Genomic DNA, 13,472 nt, shown 5'->3' with positions numbered 1-13,472 from the left:
ATAAAATGTCTTTGGGAATTTGTCATTTGAAAATTTCTCTTTTCTCTTCCTAGTACCACTTTGAATATGCCTTCTTTGCCATCCCCCTAGGGACACCGGGGATGGGACAGAGATCAAGGTGGGAGGGGTTCCAGGACCAAGTTTAGGAAAAAGGAGAGAGTCTTACTTTGGGAACTTGTCGGTGGGGAGGTCTGGAGCCCTGGCCAGGCTGTGTGAGCAAAGGAAAAATAGAGGAGCAGGATTGCGGGCTCCCAGGAGAGATGGGGAGGAGAGGGGAGGAGAGGAGAGAGGACCTCCCTGCAGATCTCGTCCTCATCAGTCAGATGGTGGCTGGGCCTTGTCAGTAGAGCTGGGTTCAAGGGCCGGTTCTGCTGCTCACTGTCATGATCGCTTACTGCGATAATCACCGAGGTTTGGGTACACTGATGCGTGTTTTTGACTGAGGCCCCTTTCTCACCACTCGCTCTTCGACTCCCCCGTCTCCGGCCCAGCCCCCCATGTTCTTCCCAGTTCCTTTGTCCGCTCTCCTTACTGGCTTTGTTCCTGCACACACTGTCATCCATCACCTCTGACTTCCTTTACCCCTCAGGGCGGTCCTCAGCAGAGCTGCATTTCCCCCAGTTTACTGAAACAGAAGCCAAGATGCAGGACAACCCGGTGACTCGCCCACCATCTCCCGGGTAGAAGATGGTAGAGCCAGGATCTGAAGCCAGGTCTTTTGTATCCAAGTTGTTTCAGCTACAGAAGGCTTCCCTTTCATTTATCCAAGCGTCGTAAAGCACCTGCCACGTGCCAGGCGTGGGGCTGAGGACTGGGCCACAGAGATGGGGCGGGAGGGCTGGTTTCCACACTGGGAGCTCAAGTCCTGTGAGCAGGACAGACATTGAGCTAACCCATCGCCCTCTCGCCAGAGAACAACGGTTTGTGACCTCCGCAGAGGGGCTGGGGCTTGGCTTGGGTTGAAGGAGTTCACCTAGGGAGCCCAGCGGGAAGGCGAGGGGCGCCGCAAGCGGGGGTGGGGGGGTTGGGGGCGTGGTAGCTTGTGCTGAAGGGAAAACACGGGAGGGAGAGTTTGGTGCCGCTAGGGAAAGGGGGTACGGGGGAGGTCGGGCACACCAGCGCCTCTGTGCCACTGAGGTGTTTTGGATCTTCTCCTGCGGGTGACGATGGGCGGCTGCTGCAGGATGGTCAGCAAGGAAACGGCATTCGCTGCGGTAAGATTCATCCTTTCCACCAGCAACGAGGGTCTGCGATGAACTGCAGTGGAGACAGTGAGCAGCACAGCCCAGGGGTTTACGTAAACAAGTGAACGAAGACATAAACAGGATTACACATGCCTGTCTGTCCTCAAAAACAAGGGGAAAATGAACCAAAAATTAATTATAATGGTTACCTAAAAGGGGAGGCAGAAGAAGAGTGGAGGATGGGGCTGGAAGTTGGGCTTTTCTGAGCGCACCCTGTTCTGTAGTTTTAACTTTGGAAACTTCCTTTTTACATCCTTTTTTTTAAAAAAAGATTTTATTTATTCATTTGAGACACAGAGATACAGAGAGAGAGCACGAGCAGGGGGAGAGGCAGAGGGAGAGGGAGAAGCAGGCTCCTCGCTGAGCAGGGAGCCTGATGTGGGGCTCGATCCCAGGACCCTGGGATCACGACCTGAGCCGAAGGCAGACGCACAACCATCTGAGCCACCCAGGTGCCCCCCGTTTTACATCCTTATAAAACAAAATTAAATTTTAAAGATCTCTTTAAATCCCTAAAACTTAAAATGTGAAAACATAGTAAAATGACCAAATAGTTGTATATTGAGTTGGTAGCATCACAGAGAAGAATTTTTTCCAAGTTATTTTAATTTGCTAATTTTATTTTTTAAAAGACTTTATTCATTTATCTGAGAGAGGGGGAGCACGAGAGGCAGGAGGGTCAGAGGGAGAAGCAGATTCCCCACTGAGCACAGAGCCCGGTGTGGGGCTCTACCCCAGGACCCTGATATCATGCCCTGAGCCAAAGCCAGACACTTAACCAGCTGAGCCACCCAGGCGCCCCTAATTTATTTTTTTAAAGATTTTATTTTTAAGTAATCTCTACACCCAACTTGGGGCTCCAACGTACAACCCCAAGATCAAAAGTTGCATGATCTACCGACTGAGCCAGCCAGGCCCCCATCCAGGTTATTTATTTATTTATTTTAAAGATTTTACTTTTTAAGCATTCTCTACATCTAATGTGGGGCTTGAACTCATGACCCCAAGATCAAGAGTTGCATGCTCCACCGACTGAACCAGCCAGGCGCCCCATCCAAGTTAACTTTAAACATGGTGATTTTACTGTCACACCTAGTGGGGTAGGTATGTCCTAAGGACAAGAAGAACTGCAAAGAAATCCAGACAGTACTCAGGAACCTTGTCAGTATCTGGTCAGTACTGGTCTTGTTACTTTGAAGCTGTGTGTGCCCAGGTGTGTGTAATTGCTACACTGTTACTATATGGATATAATTATGTTTACGCCCTCAGTAACAAGATTTTCAGGATAATACAACAGAGATCCAAATATAAAAGCAAAAAAGCTAAGTAAAAACCCTATAATTGTAAATTCGAATTGGAAATATCAGCGTGACTTGATAAATTCTGTTTCTAAGGGGCATGTATTTTATAGCCTTATGTAGTTCTCAGGCCTGGAAACAACCATGAGCAGCAACAATGGACACCTTGTGCCTGGACAGGGGTCTCTCTCTTTCCCACCATGAAGAACCAGGGCTCCCTGGAGAGATGCCGAGTCCAGATCTGGGGCAAGGATATACACGATGGGTCTGGGATATCTTTTTAGGCCAGAAAACAAGAAATTTACCTAAGACTACTGGAGTCATGCCCAAAAGACACAGGGGCCATCTGACATGGGCTCTTGGGAAAACCTAATGGTCAAAAAAATATATCAGAGAAAGAATAAAACTGCAGTGGATCAAAACATATCAAATATATAGAAAATTCATGAACTCATATGGTGCTAAAACAATGAAAGAAAACTCATTGGTCAACTTTGGAGGTTGCTAGGGGAACAATTTATTATTCTGTAAATTGATAATAGAGGGGAAGAAGCAAGTGTTTGTCCTGCCTTTTCTGTCCAGATTGTATTTTGGAGAAATCTCATAGTGGGTCCTGGGCTGCTGTAGCCAATGACCACAAACTGCCTGGCTTAAAAGAACAAAAATGTATTTTTTTCCCACAGTTCTGGAAACCATAAATACGAAATCAAGGTATTGGCCGGGCCAAGGTCCCCCCAGGCCTCTAGGAGAGAGACCTTCCCTGTTTCTGCCAACTCTGATGCCCCCAGGCTCTTCTTGCCCAGGGCTGCCTGCCTCCAATCTCCGCCTCTGTCTTCACATCACTTCTCTCTGTGTCTGTGTCCCTCGGTCTGTATCTTACAACACTTGTCATCGGTTCTAGGGCCCACCCGACAATCCAGGATGATCTCATCTCAGAATCCCTCATTAAAATAAAATTAAAAATCCTTAATGACATCTGCAAAGATCGCTTTTTTTTCAAATAAGGTCACATTCACAGTTTCTGGGTGGATATATCTTTTTTGGAGGGGGCACCATTCAACCCACTACAGGTGGTGAATGGAAATTCTTGGAGCAATTCCAGCTAGTAAATTCAGAAGGAATCGTTTTACAACCTCAGTGGAGTGGTGGACCCAGGTGATGATCTTCATCAGCTCCTAGCACCTGTAGGTGGAAGGTTGAGAAGGTCTTTGTCCAACAGCCTGGTTGGGCCGGCCACCTTTGGAGATACTCAGCAGTTTTAACATCACTCCGCGTGAAATAAGCTAACATTCTGTGCCTCTTGGCATACACAGCAGTGTCAATGAAGACGAGCTGCAAAAGAGAATTTTTTTTTTGAGCCTGAATCTAATTAAGCCTGTAGCTATGAGCAGTTTTCAGAAAATGCAGGGGATAGAAGACCAGGTGTTCACCGGGAAGACAAAGGCTCCATGAAGACTGTCCTTCCCAAGAAACTATTCCAAATACCTGAGAAGAGTAGCTGGCGTCTAAAGGTGCTCAGTGACAATGTGCTGAATGAATGAATCTAGACCACAGAAAAAATTCCTAAAACTCAGCAAGAAAAGGACTAGCAACCTACAAGAAAAATCGTAAACAGGGACAAGCTGACAATTTACAGGGGAGGAAATGGGAATGCCAATACATGCATGAAAAGGCTCATTCTCACTAGTAACGAAGGTAATGAAAAGGAAAACCACAATAAGCTGCCGTTTCACACCCCCAGCCTGACACAAACTTCAAAAAGTCTGACAATATCAAGAACTGCTGAAGACGGGGGCGCCTGGGTGGCTCAGTTGGTTAAGCGACTGCCTTCGGCTCAGGTCATGATCCTGGAGTCCCGGGATCGAGTCCCACATCGGGCTCCCTGCTCGTCAGGGAGTCTGCTTCTCCCTCTGACCCTCCTCCCTCTCATGCTCTCTGTCTCTCATTCTCTCTCTCTCAAATAAATAAATAAAATCTAAAAAAAAAAAAAAAAAAAAAAAAGAACTGCTGAAGACGAGGGGCCATCTTCATCCTCTGCTGGTAGGATTGTCAATGGGAACACACACTCTGAAAGCAACTTGGTGATACCTATAAAATGGAACACGTGCATATCCTATGACCTAGAAACCCCACTTGTAGGAGTTTACCCTAGAGAAGCTTGATGTATGCATCAGGGACAAAAGTGTTCGCATCAGAATTACCTGTGGTTGAAACATATGGGAAACATCCTAAGTGTCTGGGAACAGGATAATGTACAATAATCATCTAGGTAGTAGAGTAGTAAAGAATGAATGAACCAGAACCACACATGTCAACGTGGGAGACATTCACGAGCATGATGAGCCATAAAAGCAAGCAGCAGGAAAAATATATAGTGTAATATTATTTCTAAAAAGTTGAACAATCATAGGGGCACCTGGCTGGCTCACGCTTGATCTTGGGGTTGTGAGTTTGAGCCCCATGTTGGGTGTAGAGATTGCTTAAGAATAAAATCTTTAAAGAAAAAGTTGAACAATAACAAAATAATTATGCACATATATAATCTTGAGGTGGCATAATACACAGTAAAGGTGATTCATAAGAAAACATCAAATTCAGAACAGTGGTGGTGTTCATTATGGGAGAGAGGGAGGGGAACACAGGGATTTCACTTGTATCTGTGATGATGTATTGCTTAAAGTGCGTGGCGGGTACATGGGTGTTCATTACTCTTTATTAATTATTATTTAATACCTTAAAAAATATGAATCTCATCACATCACTTTCCTACTCAAAACCCTCCAATGGTTTCCCATTACACTTTGACCAAATACCAAGGCCTAATTGTGGTCTCTACCATTTGGCCCCTGACTACTTCCTGGATATCATCTGTCCCTTTTGCTCACTGAGCTCAGGCTATAGTGTTTTTCAGACATACCAAATATATCCCAACTGCAGGGCCTTTGCACATACGATTCTCACTGCACTGAATACAGGGCACAGGCTTCTGTTCTTTCTTGCTGTGCTTCTCCACCCACATCGCCAGAAAAGCCACCAGGCCATCTTCTGTTTTGCCCCAGAGATTGACAATGAGCTTGAGATGACCCTGGCTGTCTCAGGTGACACTGTGGTGGGCTGCTTCTTCACCATTTTGCCCTGATCTACAATTCCAGGGCTGGGGCCATTGCTAAGTGATCCTGTTCGGGGCGGAGTCATCTGTGGATTGGGAGAAGAGCTTGCAGAATGGCCCTAGGAAGGATGCGTTGTGGAGGAGGGATGGACTGTCATCCAGGGTAGAATCATGGTGGTCTCCAGAATCCTCTCCAGTGGATTCCTGGGCCGATGAGCCTTGTGCTCTCTCCAGCCGCCCTGGGCCACTGGCAGATTCAAACAAGGGCCCAGGGCACAGCTCCAAGTGCAGGGAGCAAGGCTGGTGGGGGCTCAGCACTGACCCAGCTTCTGCGAGCGTGTTAATTATAAGGGTCACTCGCATTTATGTTGCTTCAAAAGTTACCGAAAGTTCCCATAGACCTCATTTCCCCTTGAGCCTCACAGCAGTGCCATGTGGTGGGGACTCTGACTCCCAAATTCGAGGCAGGGAAACTGAGGCCCAGAGTGCCTCAGGGATAGAACTGGGATTCTGTGTCTTTCCACTGTCCTGTGATACCTCCCTTTGGGGCGGGGAGGAAGATCAGGCAATGCTCCCAGCAGGGGTGGGAGAGGTCCAAAAAACGTCATGGCTTTCAGCCCTCAGGGAGCAACTATGAGGACGAAAAACTGTTTCAGGCGCACTTGCTCCTGAGCAAACTTATTCCCCCCTCACCTCTTATAGACCCATGAGGACACTGACTCGTATTTCCAGGCCACGGGCCCTCACTGGCACTATGTGTGGTTTCTCACCCAGGCGCGAGGGTTTGGGAAGGAGCTCAAGGGTTTGGGAGGGAGCTCGAGCAAGGCAGGAAGCCGCTGGTCTGACCAGAAACTCACTCACGCGCTAGTGTTCCCGGGGCCCCACCAGGCCAGGGCCACACTCCTGGGAGTCACAGTGGGCGGCGGGAGGCAGGGTCACCTGTTACTGCCACGTGAGCATGGGGGGGGGGCAGAGCTTGCTGGGCACAGCAGTGGGATGGGCGGGAGCTGGAAAAGGAGGGGAGGCCGGGGCAGATGGGGTGGCACAAGTTGTCTTTTTAGGGAGGTGTCCACAGCCACCCGGCCTGGCCAACCTGCTCACCAGCCCGGCTGGGAGCTTTGGCCTCCTCACTGTCCAGGGCCTTCCAGGGGCTCCTGGGGGAGTGGAGGCCTTGGGCCTGAGGGAGACCCCTTGGAGGCAGGAGAAATGAGAGGGAGAGACCAGGAAGTGACCCCGGGAGGGGCTGTCCACCCTGCAACACTTGCAGGTAAAATTCTTCTATTGAAGTTTTTATTTTTTATTATTATTATATTTTTCTATTAAAGTTTTTAAATACCTTAGTACGTTTCAGCCCATTAGCTTGCTCAGTTTTGATGTAGCAAGAAATTGGGAATTTTGCAAATGTCTAACCCTAAAGAATTCATCTGAAGACCGGGCGGGCATGACATTTGTGTGTGTGTGTACAAAGAGATCCGGAAGTTTCCACACCAAGGATTTAAATCATAGAGTCTTCTTAGGTGGGTTAGAGTATGACATTTTCCTGCCTCATGAACGAGCATTACCTCTGTAATGAGGAAAAAAAAAACACACACAACAAAAGAAAGAAGGAAAAATCTGGAATCTTCTGGCATGACCAATTTTTCCACTTTTCTGTAGTCAATTAAATTCTGTTTTAATTGTATTGAAAGGTTGAAAATGAAAGTTTTTAATCATCCACTGACATTTTTACAACGTCTCTGGAAACTATAAATATTATTGTCTAATTGTGTTACTGCTTTACTGTTAATTTATGATCCCAGCTGTTCACTGTTGCAAACAACACACACCAGGAATTTGGCTGAATTTAGTTTAAAAACGAAAACAAACAAAAACACCCAAGAAAAAAACTTAAAAGGCTTCAGGCGGTATTAATTTCAGGCTGATGTTGTTTTCCCTCCGAGTGTCCTCGTGAACACTTTTTGAAGTAAATTGCTGGGGTCAATTTTGTTTCCCCTGCGCTTTTTCCCTGGCAGCGGCAGGAGGTCCCAGGGCACATCCTATCCCGGGGACAGCACAGAGAATCTGCTCCTCAAACAGCCTCAAAACCAGCTTCACGCTGTCACTGGAAAAAAGCCACGGGCGGCCGCCCCCTCGGGGCCAGACGGGGCCGGTCTGGGAGCAGAAGCGGGAAGACCCCCTCGGCAGGCCCTGAATCCCAATCCCAATGTTCCAGGATGGGGTTTGTGTGCCTTCAAGGTCCTCGAGAGCAGTCGTGAGTAACACAACATCCCTCAGATACCGCCTGTTAGCAGTTCCAGGGTGCGCTCAGCGGGTGTTTCTCTCGCCAGTGCCAGAACTTTCCACAAGGCCTTCTGTGTTGGTGCCATTTTGTGAAAACTAAGGAAAGCAAAGGTTTTGCGGCAGCCGGATGGGAGGGCTGAGCAGGCGGGCTGGGTTTGCAGGGGAGGTGTTGCCCCCCAGTGGCCACTCTGAGGATGGCGGGGCCCCTTGAAGAGCTTTCCTCCCATTTTTCACATTGGTAAACTGAGGTACGGGGAACCCATAAAGGTCTCGGGGTAAGTTACAACCACCACAGCGCATGTCCCTGAATTCCTGTTCTTTCTCACACAGGAAGGCGGGCGTGGGATTGCCCTGGGCTGTGGTCCCTCCTGCCTCCACTGTTTTCTGAATATCAAAACACCTTCACACCTGGCTGACAGATGCCCAGCTCTTCCTATCCACCCTCTTGTCACCAGGGGCTGCCTCCCCGCAGCTGAAAGGGACAGGCCGGCCATTCAGATGCCCCTCTAGAGCCCCGCTGCCGTCTGAGGGCCTAGGCCATTCAGAGGGAGCCTGCACGGGCAACCCCGGGCCTCCCACAAGTGGATGCTCGGGTTACAGACACCAGGTCCTTCCAGGGACAACTGCTGTGCAGAGAGAGGGAGGGTGAGTGTGGCTGAGGCTTGTGGGCAATGAGCTGCTGGTGGCGGCTGGACGCCCGCCCTCGGCTTCCACAGAAATTCCCCACAAGGCCTCCATGGAGCCGATTTTATTGCATTTCTGATCCTCACAAACACACACTTTCCAACGAGGACACAACACAGCTTTCATTTTGTTTGCGCCTCAGAAACAACCAGGGAGGCTGGAGGGCCTGGTTAGGAAACTGAGACCAGAGAGTGTGCTCTGACACACAGCCTCTTAGTGGACAAGTGGGAACTCAACTCCAAGTCCTGTGCTCCAGCCACTTTCTCGCTGACGCTTCGGGCCCCTGGGACTGGCCTAGGGAACAAGTCAGCAAGAAGAAGAGGGTGCATTGGGGTGCATACCAGCAGCCTCACCAAAGGAGACCCCTTGGGCTGAGTTTTTGGGTGTTGGGACCTGAGCATCTTCGGAACTCGTGTTAGATGTTCCATTGGCCCCTACTCCAGAGTTCCCCGCCCCGCGCCTGGCAGGCTAACAGATGCCTGTGGATGCAAGCTGAGGGGAGAGGGATCCCCAACCAATCCAGGGTGGGCCACTCAAATGTTGGTCTCTGTTTCAGTGCAGACATGAGAAAAGTCTGCTGACGCACATTCTTCTTCTTCTTCTTCTTTTTTTTTTTAAGATTTTATTTTTAAGTGATCTCTACACCCAATGTGGGGCTCAAATCCACAACCCTGAGATCAAGAGTTGCATGATCTACCGACAGCCAGCCAGGCGCCCCTGATGCCCACCCGTCCTAGAAGTAGACAGAGATGGACAAACAGAGCCCTGGACCGGGAAAGTAAAAATCCAGATGGGACCGCTAGCCCTTGTCAAGGATAAAAGGCCCCACGTTCATGGAAGGGGCGTCTGAGGCAGTGCCCCACTGCCCATGCTCAAGAACAAGGGCACCATATGTTCTGCTCACTCTGTCCGCCAAACCCAGTCCACCTGCTGAGCTCTCCACATTTAAGAACAAGGAACAGAGGTGCAAGGACATCAAGCAACTTGATCCAGGTGCCTCGGGTATGAAACAGCAAAGCAAGATCTAGAACCTAGGTCTTCTGTTTCTCAGGCCAGTGATCTCTCTACTACATTTCCCACCTGAGCGGACCTCGTAGGGCTCCTGTCAGAAGTTCACCATCAGAGATTACAAATCCTTTATGGTCAGGGTACCTGACTCTCTTGATTTCAGCTCAGATCTTGATCTCAGGGTTGTGAGTTTAAAAAAAAAAAATCCTCTACGGGCGCCTGGGTAGCTCAGTCAGTTAAGCGTCTGCCTTTGGCTCAAGTCATGATCTCAGGGTCCAGGGATCGAGTCCCGAGTCAAGCTCCCTGCTCATCGGGGAGTCTGCTTCTCCCTCTGCCTCTGCCCCTCCCCCTGCTCGTGCTCTCTCGCTCACTCATTCTCTCAAATAAATAAATAAAACCTTTAAAAAAATCCTCTATGGTCAACAAGCTTCTCTTTGAAAACGAAAACATTACAGGGCAAGCTAATAGAGTAGGTCTAAATCTCTAGCTGGCAGTGAAATATTGCTCTGATTGGCTTTGTTCTTTAGGGAACTATTTTATATAAGACTGTTTTCAGAGACAGCAAATCCAGATCAAACAGGTTTTAGCAGCAAAGGGAGTCTATTGGTTTACCTAACTGGAAAATTCGGGTGAGGTCTGGCTTCGAGCAGAGCTGATCCCAGTGCTCACACCATGTCATCAGCGTGGAGCTCATTGTCCCTCAGCTCTGCTCTGCCCTCTGCGGGTCTTGTTCTCACGTAAGCCTTCCCCCCCAGGGTGGGTCCCAGCAGCTGCAGGATTCCCTCCTCTCAGCTCCACAGCCAAGGGGGAGACCTGGAATAGAGACCCCCATCCAAAGTGGGACCCTGGAGAGAAGATCTTCAGCAAAAGGGAGACCAGGAAAGAAGTCCACCCAGTAACAGGAAATGGCGAGGAAACCTGACGGTCCAGGTCTCAGACACTGGGGGAAGGGTAAAAACGTAGGCCTTAGGGGGGCACCTGGGTGGCTCAGTTGTTAAGCGTCTGCCTTCGGCTCAGGTCATGATCCCAGGGTCCTGGGATCGAGCCCCTCATCGGGCTCCCTGCTCAGTGGGAAACCTGCTTCTCACTCTCCCACTCCCCCTGCTTATGTTTCCTCTCTCTCTGTGTCTCTCTCTGTCAAATAAAGAAATAAAATCTTTAAAAACAAAAACAAACAAAAAAAACGTAGGCCTTGGCATTCCAGAAGCACAGGCCAGCCCTCTGCTGGCTTTAGGGTTCAAATGCACATGATGTGCATGTTAAAAGAATACAAAAATAAAAACAACAGGGAAGAAAAAAGTAAACCAAAAGTTTGACAACAACTTCAGGTGACTGACAGGAAGAAACACAAAAATATTTTGGGCATAATTGCAGGTATTTAATAATGACTGGGAATCTTAGGTGACATTAAGTTCTTTTGAATTTTGGTATATGAAATAGAGGTATTGTATAAAAACAAGGCTTTATTTTTTTTTTAAGATTTATTTGTTTATTTGGAGGGGGAGGGGCAGAGGGAGAGAGAATCTCAAGCAGACTCCTTGCTCAGCACAGAGTCTGACGTGGGGCTTGATCCTACATCCCTGAGATCATGACCTGAGCCAAAATTAAGAGTCAGATCTTCAACTGACTGAGCCACCGAGGCACCCCAACAAGGCTTTATTTTTTAGAGATCCATAGTATATTTTAGGATGAAATGTCATGATGTCTGTAATTTACCCTTAAATATTTCAGCAAAGAAGGAGGAGGAGGAGAGGAAATATGGCAAATTTGTAAGTGTTTTTTTTTTTTTTTTTTTTTTAAGAATCATTCTTGGGGGGGAAAGGGTCATTACAAGGACGTGTCTAGGAGTCGTAGGTGTTTGGAGCCTTTCTAGACTGAGAACAGGAACAGAGACAGCAGGGGAACAAGAAATGGGGCCCGGGACCCTCATGGTTGGTCACATCCTGTCCCCTTACAGGAGCGAACAGGTGAATTGCAAAGTCAGGTAAATTGACAGGAGCCCTGACTCCTGTTCACGCCCCGTTTCCAGCCTTGGCCAGTGGTGCTGACCTGTCCCTCTCAGAAAGCAAAGCACTCAAGTCCTTCCTTCCCTGGTGACCCCGAGACAGGGCCAGGGTGCTGGCACCCACCAGTCCATGTAGGTACAGACCCTGCATCACCCAAGAAAAGGCTTTCACTCTGAGGCTCCCGTCCGGAGGATGGGAATGATCAGTGGGGCTCCCTTTCCACCAGGACATGGCTTGGGGGCAGACTCTGCGGACAGAAGGTGGCTGAGATGGCAGGTTCCCTTGGACCTGAATGACAAAGGGGGGTGAGACGTCTGCGCCCACCCTCACTGAGATGCCGAGCAGGGGTCTAGGACAGGACCAAGGGACGGGGGCCATACAGAGGTGGGGACGAAGGGCTGGGCTCCGAGCAGGAAGGCTGGGGACCCATGTGGGAAGGACATCCAGCTGGGGGAAGCTGCCTGTTCTCACTCACACTGAATATGCACACACTTGGGGTCACCCACTGCGAGCAGCACTCTGCAAGCTGACTGAGTTGGCTTCCCCAGGAGCAGAGCCTGATCGAGGATTCCAGGGCAAGTCTGTCATTTGGAAGGGGGAAGAAAATCAGCAGGCGCCGCTGCTTCATCCCCCAGAGTTGCGCAAACGTGTAGAACACCCTCGGACTGATCCCACCGGAGGGACGAGGGCACCCCGGGGCGTCTGCACATCAACCCCACCGGCCAGTGGGGGGCAGGGCTGTTGCAGGGGCAGCCACCCCCAGCTCTCGTGGGTCACCCTGGGCTCAGAAGAACGTCTTCGGGGAAAGAGGAGAGCAGAGCCAGTCATACAGAGTCTCAGCCAAGGCGCCCCCAACCCCAGACACGGACATGGTCAATCTTCTCAACAATACTACAAGGTAGATACAAATACTATTATTATCCCAATTTTTCAGATTGGAAAATGAGGCAGAGAAGTAACTTACCCGAGTGGCAGAGCCGGGATTCAAAGCCATGCTGTCTGGCTCCAGAGTCCGGCTGGAATGGGCTGGGCTGTGTTTAGAGGTGGTGAATTGCCCATCAATGAAGGCATTCAAGCAGAGGCCTGATGACAACGGTAGGAATGTTGAACAAGGGATTCCTACCAGAGACAGGGACTAAGAGACAAAGTCCCCTTCAGTATTGAAATCCATGATCTTTTGAATGGGTAGGGCTGCGGAGAGGCTAAAACGCTCCCCACCGCTTGAGTGGGCTCCAAGAGTTCCACGAATACACCCCTGCCCCCTCGAGTTCACACAGGACTCGCCGGGCAATTAACTGACATGCGGGCTGGTTTTCTAGCGGACTGGCCACCAAGCAGGCACTGAGGGCCTGCCTGGGAGACACCTGGCCCCACACCTGGGGGACAGCACATCGGAGCCCAAACCCTGCTAGCCGTGCAATCAGCCAGCCCGGAGGCCTCTCCCCCAAGCCCTTCCTGACGCCCGTGGGCCCTGTTAGCCTCAGGGAAGCTCAGGGCAGTCCAGACCCCACGTGGACAAGGCTGACTCCACCTCACCTCCTGGGCTCAGGGTCCTCATCTGTAAAATGAGGACAATGATGAGACCATCACTGAGGTCCCAAGTTCGGGGACTGCGGGGTTCAGGCAAGGGAGTGGCGGCCAAGCCTGGGCTTCTAGAACAGCTCAGTCACTCTTGGGGAAGCTGAGAACAGCACAGTCTGAATTACAAAGAAGCCTGGGTTGTGGAATCATTACAATATGCTGTATGTTTTCTTCATTCAAGTACACAACATATGGCAGATTGTTAATCAAGTAGTTAGAACCCCGAGATCTCGGCTCACGCCCTTCCTTCTGGGAACCTTGA

This window comes from Phoca vitulina, unplaced genomic scaffold (assembly GCF_004348235.1).
Source record: "Phoca vitulina isolate PV1807 unplaced genomic scaffold, GSC_HSeal_1.0 scaffold2, whole genome shotgun sequence".
NCBI lineage: Eukaryota > Metazoa > Chordata > Mammalia > Carnivora > Phocidae > Phoca > Phoca vitulina.
Note: the sequence above shows the minus strand (reverse complement) of the source record.